The sequence below is a fragment of the Bombina bombina genome, chromosome 6 (assembly GCF_027579735.1).
Source record: "Bombina bombina isolate aBomBom1 chromosome 6, aBomBom1.pri, whole genome shotgun sequence".
NCBI lineage: Eukaryota > Metazoa > Chordata > Amphibia > Anura > Bombinatoridae > Bombina > Bombina bombina.
Window position 1 is genome coordinate 681,297,051 of NC_069504.1, and position 15,117 is coordinate 681,312,167.

The window sequence follows — 15,117 nt, forward strand, 5'->3', positions numbered from 1 at the left end:
TCAGCTATGCACATTTACATAGGTAATATAAAAATATGAGTTTCATTCATCGTTTTTCTCAAATCAATTTATAAATACCATTTTTTGCCGCAAATAAAGTAATAATTTGACTATTTTCAAATCATCCCGTTTTTCAAAACATACTACACTTCCTTGTCACGTTTTTATGTTCATCCAATTGACTTTCTGGCCGATCGGCGGCCGTGAAGCTACGTCATTCTAACATGAGATGAAGTACGCATGCGCAAAATCTATTCCATACACTGTTATTTCTGACGCACGTGCACAATTAGCGCATGCTCACAGCTTCTTTCTTTTTACACTGCCGCATCGCCACAATACTGAACAGCCTATTAGTAGCGATCCTCGTATTGTCAAATCGCATAGTACTGAATGAATACATTATTGCTATACATTTAGTACTATGTTTCTGAAATAGGTTGGCGCATGCGCGTTGAAGATTTGTTGAGAATAAAATCGCATTGTAGTCCTGATCGCGATTCGCGCATGCGCAATGGTTTCAGTTATCGTGAACACGCATTTATAATACGTATAGAGCGGGTTGGACCACTCTATACGTAAAGGCTAAGAAATACAGGAAGAGGAGGGTGGGTGGAGCAACGATAACGGAAGGGAAATAAAGTCTTAAAATATAAAGTCAAATTTTAGAAAAAAAAAAAAAAAAACATAGCGATCCTTAAATATTAGTGATAAAGATTAAATAGATGTGTTTCACTGCTTAAAAATTTACTTTCACTTTAAGTGTCATTTTAAGATTCTTCTTTTCTGTGGTCTTTTTTTGGGCCCATGATGTTTGATAGATCCTTATTAGGTATTAGCTTAAACTTTTCTTTTATTAAAGCTGGACAGATAGCTCAGCATACTAATGCACTATGGCTGAGCTTTGTAGCAACCTGAGGGTTGCAGGTTCGATTCCCGGCGAGGTCCATTCAGCCTTTCATCCTTGAAATGTTCAGCGTCTTGAGTCCCTTACGGGTGATTAGCTGCGTTTTACAAGTACCCAATACATACATATGAAAGAGCAGTATTCAAATATATGGACTTTTCTTCTATTGCAATCTCTCATGAATCAACTAAGTTTTGTTTCTTCAAGACATGGTTAGAGGATTTAATTTACCTAAGAGTGTTGTGATTCCTCAGACAAGGGTCACTTCTTTTTGGGTTTCTAGTTGGATTCATGTTCATGTCTTCATCTTTATCGGACAAAAGTCAATTGTAATTGGCGTTAGCCTGTCGAACTTACAGTCTAGAACATTTCTTTCAGTAGCTATGTGCATGGAAGTTTTAGGTCTCATAACTGCAGCATCGGGCGTGGTTCCCTTTGCTCGTTTTTCATCTGAGATCTCTTTTTGCTTTGCATACTGAATCAATGATACAGGGATTGTTTTCAGATATCAGTTGATATTCTTAAATCCTAACACTCAACTCTCTCTGTTTTGGTGATTAGACTATCATCGTTTTATTAAGGGGGGGCCTCCTTTTGTTTGTCCTTCCTGGTCTGTATTCTTAATGGATGCAAGTCTTACAGTTTGGGGAGCTGTCTAAGGGTCTCTGACAGCACAAGGGATTTGGAAACTTAAAGAGGCGAGGTTTCCAATCGATATTTTAGAACTGCTATTTTCAGAGCTCTTTCAGGCTTGGCCTCTTTTAGGAGAGTACTTTTCATTTTGCTTTCAGACAGACAATATCACAACTGTGGCATATGTCAATCATCAAGTAAGGACTTGCAGTTCCTTAGCAATTAAGAAGTATCTTGAATACGTTCTTAGATGGAATTCATCTCCTGTCTAATTTCTACAATTTTTATCTCAGGTTTAGACATTAGTGAACTGGATTATCTCAGCCGTCAGTCTTTACATCCGGGAGAGTGGTATCTCTATACAGATGTGTTTTCTCAATTTCCCAGGTAGCTTTTCAGGTCCAGGGATTCTCAGGCAGAAATGGTGAATGCGTTAGCAGTGTCTTGGTTTACAACCTGACTTCATCTTTCCGCCTCTGATTTTTTCTTCCAAGGGTAATTTCCAAGATCATATTGGAACAGTCTTGTGTGTTTCTGATAGCATCAGCATGACCTCACAGGTTTGGTATGTGAATCTTGTTCAGATGTCCAGTTGCCATCCTTGGCCGCTTTCTCTTTGACCAGCCCTCTTGTTTTAGGGGCTATTTTTCCATCGGGATCTCAAATTACTAATTTGATGGTATGGAAATTGATTAGTGTTTAGTCATAAAGGTTTCTCTAGTTTTTATCGCTATATTGCAGGCTTATAAGTCTGTTTCAAGAAACATGTATTAGGTTTGGAAAACCTATATTTTATAGTTTTCTTCTCATAAATTCTCTTGGCATTCTTTTAGAATTCATAGGATTTTACAGTTTTTTTCAGGATGGTTTGGATAAGTTTGTCTGCAAATTTTTTGAAGGGACAAATCTGTTCTTTCTGTTTTATTTCCTAGAATGATTGTTTAAACTTCCTGATATTCACTGTTTTGTTCAGGCTTTGGTTGGTATCAAGCCTGTTCATTAATTTCTACTTTTTGGAGTCTTATTTGGTTTAAAGATTTTGCAGGCTCTTTTATTTTGAGCCTATAATTTATTTGAAGATTATTTACTTTCTTGGATAGTGTGGTTTCTTTTGACCATCTCTACTGCTACAAGAGTTTCTGATTTATTAGCTCTCTCTTGTGTGTCTCCTTATCTGATTTTTTTTTTTTTTCATCTAGATAAGTTGTTTTGTGACTTCTTTTTTTCCTAAGGTTGCAAATTTGAACATTAGTAGAGAAATTGCTGTTCCTTCTTTGTGTTCAAATCCTAAAAAAATCTTTGAGAGTTCTTTACATCCTTTGGATGTGGTAAGAGCTTTATAATTCTATATCGAGGTTACTAGGATTTAGTCTATTTGTTGTTTTTCTGGTTCCAGAAAAGGTTAGGAAGCCTCTGCCATTTCTTTGGCATCCTGGTTAAAGCCTTTGTTTTTCAAGGCTTTTTTGGGCAGGGCAGGCTTTGCCTCAGAGATTTACAGCTCATTCTTCTAAGTTCAGTCGCCATTTCTTGGACTTTATCAGAATGACGCTTCGGTTGATCAAATTTGCAAATTAGTAATTTTGGTCTTCTTTGCATACTTTTAGTTTTTACCATTTTAATGTATTTTGCTTCTTCTGAAGCAGTCTTTGGTAGAAAAGTTCTTCAGACAGTTTTCTCAGTTTGGTTCTACTGCTTTTGACTTTTTAAGAAAACCTTAATTATTGTGTGGATTTAATTTCTCAGTGGAAATAGCTGTTGTTATTTTATCCCTCCCTCTCTAGTGACTCTTCTGTGGACTTCCACATCTTGGGTTTTTCTATCCTGTACGTCACTAGCTCATGGACTCTTGCCAATTACATGAAAGAAAACATAATTTATGTAAGAACTTAACCTGATAAATTTCTTTCATATTGGCAAGAGTCCATGAGGCCCACCCTTTTTACGGTGGTTGTTTTTTTGTATAAAAGCACAATTATGTTTCCAGTTCCTCTCTTTGTATACTTTTTTACTCCTTTTTGTTATCACCTCACTACTTCGTTAAACTGAGTTGTGGGTGTAGTGGGAGGTGTATTTATAGGCATTTGAGGTTTGGGAAACTTTTGCCCCTTCCTGGTAGGAATGTATATCCATTAAGTCACTAGCTCATGGACTCTTGCCAATATGAAGGAAATTAATTTATCAGGTAATTTCTTACATAAATTATGTTTTTCCTTCAATGGATGGTAAGAGTCCACAATATCATAATGTGGTTTCCTATACCCAATCAGTGAAGCCCACAAGACCTCCAAGTAGCTGCCTTGCAAATCTGTTCAAGAGAGGCGTCATTACGGAAGACCCAAAAACTGATCTAGTAGAATGAGCAGTAATCTTTTGGGGGAGACTTCCTCAAAACAATACAGACTTTTCAAATTAAGCTTTCTGACCCCTATGCCAGAAAAATGCACAAAGAAGGCAGAAGAAATCTGAAAGGACTTTGTAGCTTCAATATAGATCTTCAAAGCACAACCCACATCTAGATTGTGCAGAAGATGCTCCTTAGAATTCTTCAAAGCTGCACACAAGAAAGATACCACAATGTCTTTCTGGAGAAACCATACTTAGGCAAGAATGAATAATTTGTTTACAAATCTGCCTTATCCTGATGAGATGAGTAAAGGAGGTTTACAAGAAAGAGCTCAATTAGCTAATAAGATGGCTACTAAAAACAAAACCTTCCAAGGGATCAACTGCAGGTCTAACGCATGCATAAGCTCAAAATAAGACACTTGAAGAACTCTCAGCACCAAGTTAAAACTGCAGAAAGTCTGCAGGCAAATAACTGGCCTCGGGTGAATCGGCACCTGAACAAAGGTCTGTATATCAAGAAACTTGGCAATCTTCCTATGATACAGAACAGATAAGGCAGAAATCTGACCTTTCAGAGAACTGACAGACACTTTCTCCAAGCCCTGGTGAGGAAACTCCTACAAGCTAGTAACTCTAAAGGAATTCCACCAGTAGGACTCAACAACAAACAGATCCTGTCTGCACAACCAAGTCAGCAGGACCACAATCACATACACTCTCTCCTGTTTGATTCTGTCTATCACCCTGGAAAACATCACAAATGGAGGAATTATGTATATTAGCTTAAATAACCATGGGACTACTTAGGCATCCACTAGTTTTTCCTGCTGTGGCATAGTAGTGGGTAAGCTGGTGGTTGAGGCATGAAGGCATGAGGTCTATTTCTGAGTGACCCTAGAGAGTCACAATCTGTTTTAACACCTCTCGGTAAGAGACCATTCTCTGGGATAAAGGCATTGGCCACTCAAAGTTTGCATCTCAGTTGATAATTCACGGAATGTGAATGGCTGACCATTGAGTCTTGTTTTGCTTTGCTCATCTCAGAATGGGACACCTGTATTGTTGCTAAGCAACTGCAGTTCCCCCTTGATAGTTGATGTAAGATACTGCCGCAACATTATTCAATTGAAATCTGATGTAATGCTGAATTCTGAAACTGGGCCAACTCTGAAGAGCGCTGAATATTGCACAGTTTTGCAGAATGTTGAGGGAGATAGCCCAACCTCCAATAAAGTGCGGGATGCACCTTCATGCCAATTTGGGGGGGAAAGAAGACTTTTTGCACTGCTTAGGATTTTACGTGGAAGCACTAGGACGCCATTGAGATTTGGGAGAACTTGCTGCATTAGAGGCAGAACTATTCTTTTGGGACTTGAACTGCCAAAAAGGAGCAGGAGCAGCTAGAGGTCTTAGCCTTATGCTTGCATTTTTTATCCTGTTGTAGAAAGGCTCCTTTCCTGCCAGTAACCGTGGATATAATAGCATTCAGGACTGCCCAAATAGTATCTTACCCTGAAAAGGGAGATATTGAAATCTGCTCTTAGACACCATGTCAGCAAACCAGGACTTAAGCCAAAAGCCATGTCCTAGCTAACACTGCCAATACAGCACTCTAAGCATTGAGGTGAACTATTTCAATGGTCGTGTCACAAATTAACTTTTTGCAGTCCCAATTAAATCAGATGTGGTACTAGATGTTTTCTAGAGACCACTCTCCTTCAATCGGATAAGTAGTAACGCCAAACTGGCATAGCAGTTGCTGCGCAGGCTATGCTGACAGCTGGACAAACAAGTAGACTGTTAGCTGAAAGCATGTCTATGAAGGTCTTTAAGCTTCCTATCCATGGTGTCATTGAAAGAGGTACTATCCTCTAGGGGAATAGTGGTACGCCTTACTGGCGTGGAGATTACTCCATCCAAATTTGATATGCTCTCCCGTACATCTAGGGTAGCAGTGGGTAAAGGAAACATGGCTTTGAATGTAGCTGAAGAAATGGAGTGCCCAATTTTGTTTTCTTACTGACCAAATTAACAATAGCATCAGGAATAGGGAAGGAGGGTGAGCTCTTTCAGTGCATGCTTGAAAAACATATCAAGAACTTTAGCAGAAGCCTTAGGAGGGGTGGAATCCTCCGTTATCTCCAAAGTACGTAATACTTTTCTTAACAAAGCATGGATATGCTCCAGCTTTAAATTAAAGGGCACGCAGCAGGGGGTCCTGAGAATCAGACAGTGAGCCCTCATCTGAGGAGCTTTGAGAGTCTGCCATCCTCTTAGATCTCATAAGGGAAACAGACAGGTCATTAAATATAGGAGACCCCAGGGAAACATATCTATAGGGCTATCCACTGCAGCTGGTACCCACCTGTGTTTTGATGGGGTAGACATAGCTGCCACCATTGTGAAACTGTATGGTAGATATAATCAGTAAGGGTAAATTCAGCTGGATTTCTAGATTACCTCCCAGTAGGCACGGCAGCCCCTAAACCTTTCAGAGCAAACAGGCTTCCCCTGTCTAAAATCTGCAGTATGCTCAGCACAAGGTGTTACACTGCTGAGCAGAGGGGGCATATAGTGACAAAGAAGGAAGACAAACATTCTTTCCTTAGAGGTGCTCTCAATCCCCCCCCCCCCCCGGGCCTAAAGCTGTCCCAATTAATTCCATGATAGGAAAATAGAATGAGAATGGGAGCGCTAAGTGTATTAGAAACATAGGACTGACTACAGCAACCTTTAAATTCCCCAAACCCACACTAGCACACAGATAAAAATGCTTCTGAAAATGTTATTTCTTTCATGTACAGGGAGTGCAGAATTATTAGGCAAATGAGTATTTTGACCACATCATCCTCTTTATGCATGTTGTCTTACTCCAAGCTGTATAGGCTCGAAAGCCTACTACCAATTAAGCATATTAGGTGATGTGCATCTCTGTAATGAGAAGGGGTGTGGTCTAATGACATCAACACCCTATATCAGGTGTACATAATTATTAGGCAACTTCCTTTCCTTTGGCAAAATGGGTCAAAAGAAGGACTTGACAGGCTCAGAAAAGTCAAAAATAGTGAGATATCTTGCAGAGGGATGCAGCACTCTTAAAATTGCAAAGCTTCTGAAGCATGATCATCGAACAATCAAGCATTTCATTCAAAATAGTCAACAGGGTCGCAAGAAGCGTGTGGAAAAACCAAGGCGCAAAATAACTGCCCATGAACTGAGAAAAGTCAAGCGTGCAGCTGCCAAGATGCCACTTGCCACCAGTTTGGCCATATTTCAGAGCTGCAACATCACTGGAGTGCCCAAAAGCACAAGGTGTGCAATACTCAGAGACATGGCCAAGGTAAGAAAGGCTGAAAGACGACCACCACTGAACAAGACACACAAGCTGAAATGTCAAGACTGGGCCAAGAAATATCTCAAGACTGATTTTTCTAAGGTTTTATGGACTGATAAAATGAGAGTGAGTCTTGATGGGCCAGATGGATGGGCCCGTGGCTGGATTGGTAAAGGGCAGAGAGCTCCAGTCCGACTCAGACGCCAGCAAGGTGGAGGTGGAGTACTGGTTTGGGCTGGTATCATCAAAGATGAGCTTGTGGGGCCTTTTCGGGTTGAGGATGGAGTCAAGCTCAACTCCCAGTCCTACTGCCAGTTTCTGGAAGACACCTTCTTCAAGCAGTGGTACAGGAAGAAATCTGCATCCTTCAAGAAAAACATGATTTTCATGCAGGACAATGCTCCATCACACGCGTCCAAGTACTCCACAGCGTGGCTGGCAAGAAAGGGTATAAGAAGAAAATCTAATGACATGGCCTCCTTGTTCACCTGATCTGAACCCCATTGAGAACTTGTGGTCCATCATCAAATGTGAGATTTACAAGGAGGGAAAACAGTACACCTCTCTGAACAGTGTCTGGGAGGCTGTGGTTGCTGCTGCATGCAATGTTGATGGTGAACAGATCAAAACACTAACATAATCCATGGATGGCAGGCTTTTGAGTGTCCTTGCAAAGAAAGGTGGCTATATTGGTCACTGATTTTTTTTTGTTTTGTTTTTGAATGTCAGAAATGTATATTTGTGAATGTTGAGATGTTATATTGGTTTCACTGGTAAAAATAAATAATTGAAATGGGTATATATTTGTTTTTTGTTAAGTTGCCTAATAATTATGCACAGTAATAGTCACCTGCACACACAGATATCCCCCTAAAATAGCTAAAACTAAAAACAAACTAAAAACTTCTTCCAAAAATATTCAGCTTTGATATTGAGTTTTTTGGGTTCATTGAGAACATGGTTGTTGTTCAATAATAAAATTAATCATCAAAAATACAACTTGCCTAATAATTCTGCACTCCCTGTAATTAGCAAGAGTCCATGAGCTAGTGACGTATGGGATATACATTCCTACCAGGAGGGGCAAAGTTTCCCAAACCTCAAAATGCCTATAAATACACCCCTCACCACACCCACAATTCAGTTTTTACAAACTTTGCCTCCGATGGAGGTGGTGAAGTAAGTTTGTGCTAGATTCTACGTTGATATGCGCTCCGCAGCAAGTTGGAGCCCGGTTTTCCTCTCAGCGTGCAGTGAATGTCAGAGGGATGTGAGGAGAGTATTGCCTATTTGAATGCAGTGATCTCCTTCTACGGGGTCTATTTCATAGGTTCTCTGTTATCGGTCGTAGAGATTCATCTCTTACCTCGCTTTTCAGATCAACGATATACTCTTATATATACCATTACCTCTGCTGATTCTCGTTTCAGTACTGGTTTGGCTTTCTACAAACATGTAGATGAGTGTCCTGGGGTAAGTAAATCTTATTTTCTGTGACACTCTAAGCTATGGTTGGGCACTTTGTTTATAAAGTTCTAAATATATGTATTCAAACATTTATTTGCCTTGACTCAGAATGTTCAACTTTCCTTATTTTTCAGACAGTCAGTTTCATATTTGGGATAATGCATTTGAATTAATCATTTTTTTCTTACCTTCAAAAATTTGACAATTTTTTCCCTGTGGGCTGTTAGGCTCGCGGGGGCTGAAAATGCTTCATTTTATTGCGTCATTCTTGGCGCTGACTTTTTTGGCGCAAAAATTCTTTTCCGTTTCCGGCGTCATACGTGTCGCCGGAAGTTGCGTCATTTTTTTGACGTTATTTTGCGCCAAAGATGTCGGCGTTCCGGATGTGGCGTCATTTTGGCGCCAAAAGCATTTAGGCGCCAAATAATGTGGGTGTCTGATTTGGCGCTAAAAAATATGGGCGTCGCTTTTATCTCCACATTATTTAAGTCTCATTTTTTATTGCTTCTGGTTGCTAGAAGCTTGTTCTTGGCATTCTTTCCCATTCCTGAAACTGTCATTTAAGGAATTTGATCAATTTTGCTTTATATGTTGTTTTTTCTCTTACATATTGCAAGATGTCTCACGTTGCATCTGAGTCAGAAGATACTACAGGAAAATCGCTGTCTAGTGCTGGATCTACCAAAGCTAAGTGTATCTGCTGTAAATTTTTGGTAGCTATTCCTCCGGCTGTTGTTTGTATTGATTGTCATGACAAACTTGTTAATGCAGATAATATTTCCTTTAGTAAAGTACCATTGCCTGTTGCAGTTCCTTCAACATCTAAGGTGCAGAATGTTCCTGATAACATAAGAGATTTTGTTTCTGAATCCATAAAGAAGGCTATGTCTGTTATTTCTCCTTCTAGTAAACGTAAAAAATCTTTTAAAACTTCTCTCCCTACAGATGAATTTTTAAATGAACATCATCATTCTGATTCTGATGACTCTTCTGGTTCAGAGGATTCTGTCTCAGAGGTTGATGCTGATAAATCTTCATATTTATTTAAAATGGAATTTATTCGTTCTTTACTTAAAGAAGTACTAATTGCTTTAGAAATAGAGGATTCTGGTCCTCTTGATACTAATTCTAAACGTTTGGATAAGGTATTTAAAGCTCCTGTGGTTATTCCAGAAGTTTTTCCTGTTCCTAATGCTATTTCTGCAGTAATTTCCAAAGAATGGGATAAATTGGGTAATTCATTTACTCCTTCTAAACGTTTTAAGCAATTATATCCTGTGCCGTCTGACAGATTAGAATTTTGGGACAAAATCCCTAAAGTTGATGGGGCTATTTCTACCCTTGCTAAACGTACTACTATTGCTACGTCAGATGGTACTTCGTTTAAGGATCCTTTAGATAGGAAAATTGAATCCTTTCTAATAAAAGCTTATCTGTGTTCAGGTAATCTGCTTAGACCTGCTATATCTTTGGCTGATGTTGCTGCAGCTTCAACTTTTTGGTTGGAAACTTTAGCGCAACAAGTAACACATCATGATTCTCATGATATTATTCTTCTTCTTCAGCATGCTAATAATTTTATCTGTGATGCCATTTTTGATATTATCAGAGTTGATGTCAGGTTTATGTCTCTAGCTATTTTAGCTAGAAGAGCTTTATGGCTTAAAACTTGGAATGCTGATATGGCTTCTAAATCAACTCTACTTTCTATTTCTTTCCAGGGTAACAAATTATTTGGTTCTCAGTTGGATTCTATTATTTCAACTGTTACTGGTGGGAAAGGAACTTTTTTACCACAGGATAAAAAATCTAAAGGTAAAAACAGGGCTAATAATCGTTTTCGTTCCTTTCGTTTCATCAAAGAACAAAAGCCTGATCCTTCATCCTCAGGAGCAGTTTCATTTTGGAAACCATCTCCAGTCTGGAATAAATCCAAGCCAGCTAGAAAGGCAAAGCCTGCTTCTAAGTCCACATGAAGGTGCGGCCCTCATTCCAGCTCAGCTGGTAGGGGGCAGGTTACGTTTTTTCAAGGAAATTTGGATCAATTCTGTTCACAATCTTTGGATTCAGAACATTGTTTCAGAAGGGTACAGAATTGGTTTCAAGATGAGACCTCCTGCAAAGAGATTTTTTCTTTCCCGTGTCCCAGTAAATCCAGTAAAAGCTCAAGCATTTCTGAATTGTGTTTCAGATCTAGAGTTGACTGGAGTAATTATGCCAGTTCCAGTTCCGGAACAGGGGATGGGGTTTTATTCAAATCTCTTCATTGTACCAAAGAAGGAGAATTCCTTCAGACCAGTTCTGGATCTAAAAATATTGAATCGTTATGTAAGGATACCAACGTTCAAGATGGTAACTGTAAGGACTATCTTGCCTTTTGTTCAGCAAGGGAATTATATGTCCACAATAGATTTACAGGATGCATATCTGCATATTCCGATTCATCCAGATCATTATCAGTTCCTGAGATTCTCTTTTCTGGACAAGCATTACCAGTTTGTGGCTCTGCCGTTTGGCCTAGCTACAGCTCCAAGAATTTTTACAAAGGTTCTCGGTGCCCTTCTGTCTGTAATCAGAGAACAGGGTATTGTGGTATTTCCTTATTTGGACGATATCTTGGTACTTGCTCAGTCTTTACATTTAGCAGAATCTCATACGAATCGACTTGTGTTGTTTCTTCAAGATCATGGTTGGAGGATCAATTTACCAAAAAGTTCATTGATTCCTCAGACAAGGGTAACCTTTCTGGGTTTCCAGATGGATTCGGTGTCCATGACTCTGTCTTTAACAGACAAGAGACGTCTAAAATTAATTACAGCTTGTCGAAACCTTCAGTCACAATCATTCCCTTCGGTAGCCTTCTGCATGGAAATTCTAGGTCTTATGACTGCTGCATCGGACGCGATCCCCTTTGCTCGTTTTCACATGCGACCTCTTCAGCTCTGTATGCTGAATCAATGGTGCAAGGATTACACAAAGATATCTCAATTAATATCTTTAAAACCGATTGTTCGACACTCTCTAACGTGGTGGACAGATCACCATTGTTTAATTCAGGGGGCTTCTTTTGTGCTTCCGACCTGGACTGTAATTTCAACAGATGCCAGTCTCACAGGTTGGGGAGCTGTGTGGGGATCTCTGACGGCACAAGGAGTTTGGGAATCTCAGGAGGTGAGATTACCGATCAATATTTTGGAACTACGTGCAATTTTCAGAGCTCTTCAGTTTTGGCCTCTTCTGAAGAGAGAATCGTTCATTTGTTTTCAGACAGACAATGTCACAACTGTGGCATACATCAATCATCAAGGAGGGACTCACAGTCCTCTAGCTATGAAAGAAGTATCTCGAATTTTGGTTTGGGCGGAATCCAGCTCCTGTCTAATCTCTGCGGTTCATATCCCAGGTATAGACAATTGGGAAGCGGATTATCTCAGTCGCCAAACGTTGCATCCGGGCGAATGGTCTCTTCACCCAGAGGTATTTCTTCAGATTGTTCAAATGTGGGAACTTCCAGAAATAGATCTGATGGCGTCTCATCTAAACAAGAAACTTCCCAGGTATCTGTCCAGATCCCGGGATCCTCAGGCGGAGGCAGTGGATGCATTATCACTTCCTTGGAAGTATCATCCTGCCTATATCTTTCCGCCTCTAGTTCTTCTTCCAAGAGTAATCTCCAAGATTCTGAAGGAATGCTCGTTTGTTCTGCTGGTAGCTCCAGCATGGCCTCACAGGTTTTGGTATGCGGATCTTGTCCGAATGGCCTCTTGCCAACCGTGGACTCTTCCGTTAAGACCAGACCTTCTGTCTCAAGGTCCTTTTTTCCATCAGGATCTGAAATCCTTAAATTTAAAGGTATGGAGATTGAACGCTTGATTCTTGGTCACAGAGGTTTCTCTGACTCTGTGATTAATACTATGTTACAGGCTCGTAAATCTGTATCTAGAGAGATATATTATAGAGTCTGGAAGACCTATATTTCTTGGTGTCTTTCTCATCATTTTTCTTGGCATTCTTTTAGAATACCGAGAGTATTACAGTTTCTTCAGGATGGTTTAGATAAGGGTTTGTCTGCAAGTTCCTTGAAAGGACAAATCTCTGCTCTTTCTGTTCTTTTTCACAGAAAGATTGCTATTCTTCCTGATATTCATTGTTTTGTACAAGCTTTGGTTCGTATAAAGCCTGTTATTAAGTCAATTTCTCCTCCTTGGAGTTTGAATTTGGTTCTGGGGGCTCTTCAAGCTCCTCCATTTGAACCTATGCATTCATTGGACATTAAATTACTTTCTTGGAAAGTTTTGTTCCTTTTGGCCATCTCTTCTGCCAGAAGAGTTTCTGAATTATCTGCTCTTTCTTGTGAGTCTCCTTTTCTGATTTTTCATCAGGATAAGGCGGTGTTGCGAACTTCTTTTGAATTTTTACCTAAAGTTGTGAATTCCAACAACATTAGTAGAGAAATTGTGGTTCCTTCATTATGTCCTAATCCTAAGAATTCTAAGGAGAAATCGTTGCATTCTTTGGATGTTGTTAGAGCTTTGAAATATTATGTTGAAGCTACTAAATCTTTCCGAAAGACTTCTAGTCTATTTGTTATCTTTTCCGGTTCTAGAAAAGGCCAGAAAGCTTCTGCCATTTCTTTGGCATCTTGGTTGAAATCTTTAATTCATCTTGCCTATGTTGAGTCGGGTAAAACTCCGCCTCAAAGGATTACAGCTCATTCTACTAGGTCAGTTTCTACTTCCTGGGCGTTTAGGAATGATGCTTCGGTTGATCAGATTTGCAAAGCAGCAACTTGGTCCTCTTTGCATACTTTTACTAAATTCTACCATTTTGATGTATTTTCTTCTTCGGAAGCAGTTTTTGGTAGAAAAGTACTTCAGGCAGCGGTTTCAGTTTGAATCTTCTGCTTATGTTTTTCATTAAACTTTATTTTGGGTGTGGATTATTTTCAGCAGGAATTGGCTGTCTTTATTTTGTCCCTCCCTCTCTAGTGACTCTTGTGTGGAAAGATCCACATCTTGGGTAGTCATTATCCCATACGTCACTAGCTCATGGACTCTTGCTAATTACATGAAAGAAAACATAATTTATGTAAGAACTTACCTGATAAATTAATTTCTTTCATATTAGCAAGAGTCCATGAGGCCCGCCCTTTTTTTGTGGTGGTTATGATTTTGTATAAAGCACAATTATTCCAATTCCTTATTTTATATGCTTTCGCACTTTTTTTATCACCCCACTTCTTGGCTATTCGTTAAACTGAATTGTGGATGTGGTGAGGGGTGTATTTATAGGCATTTTGAGGTTTGGGAAACTTTGCCCCTCCTGGTAGGAATGTATATCCCATACGTCACTAGCTCATGGACTCTTGCTAATATGAAAGAAATGAATTTATCAGGTAAGTTCTTACATAAATTATGTTTTTATTACTGCAGGAATTACACAACGCTCAGAAATAAAAAAAATATTATTCAAATAAATGTTGCTGCTCTAAAGTGTATAAATCAGTCTCATTTCTAGGAAATCCAAGGGAACAATGTGCAAAGTATATAAGATGGCCACTGCCCTGAGGAAAATGGGAGGGAATACCCAGCATGCTTGTTGTTGTTATTTTTTTTTCTCAATTTAAATTAACCCCTTCTTGCCCATAAAATATTCCTTATGTGTTTGCAAGTTCATTTATAGCCAATAATTTTAAAATGAGCGGAAGAGTGTCTAATGATGCAGCCTGTTAATGGGTGATGGTATAGCTAGGTGCTAACACTGATTCCAGAGCTATTTTAAATCCTAGTACCTTACACTTGCTAGATTGCAAGAAACAGTGCTAAAGTGTTTCTAAAATAATTTTTACCCTAGGCTATGTAAACCTACAGTGTAGTGTCCCATATAATACCCAATGTTTACATGTTCTTTGCTTTTATTTTTGCAAGTTATAGGGCAATAAATACAAGTAACACTTTGCTATTTCGAAACCACTTTTTTCCAAAATTAGCGATAGTTATATTGGAATACTTATATCTTTCAGGAATCCCTGAATACCCCTTGACATGTATATATTTTTTTTTTTTAGAAGACAACCCAAAGTATTGATCTAGGCCCATTTTGGTATATTTCATGCCACCATTTCACCGCCAAATGCGATCAAATAAAAAAAATTGTTCACTTTTTCACAATTTTTTTTCACAAACTTTAGGTTTCTCACTGAAATTATTTACAAACAACTTGTGCAATTATGGCATAAATGGTTGTAAATGCTTCTCTGGGATCCCCTTTGTTCAGAAATAGCAGACCTATATGGCTTTGGCGTTACTTTTTGGTAATTAGAAGGACGCTAAATGCCACTGTGCACCACACGTGTATTATGCCCAGCAGTGAAGGGGTTAATTAGGGAGCATGTAGGGAGCTTGGAGAGTTAATTTTAGCTTTAATGTAG

General features: G+C 39.2%; 1 protein-coding gene across 1 annotated transcript in view; it reads left to right on the forward strand.

Annotated features, from left to right (window-relative positions):
- Positions 1–15,117, forward strand: part of DUSP11 (dual specificity phosphatase 11) — a 130,156-nt gene that overhangs the window by 81,202 nt on the left and 33,837 nt on the right. The window lies entirely within an intron of this gene.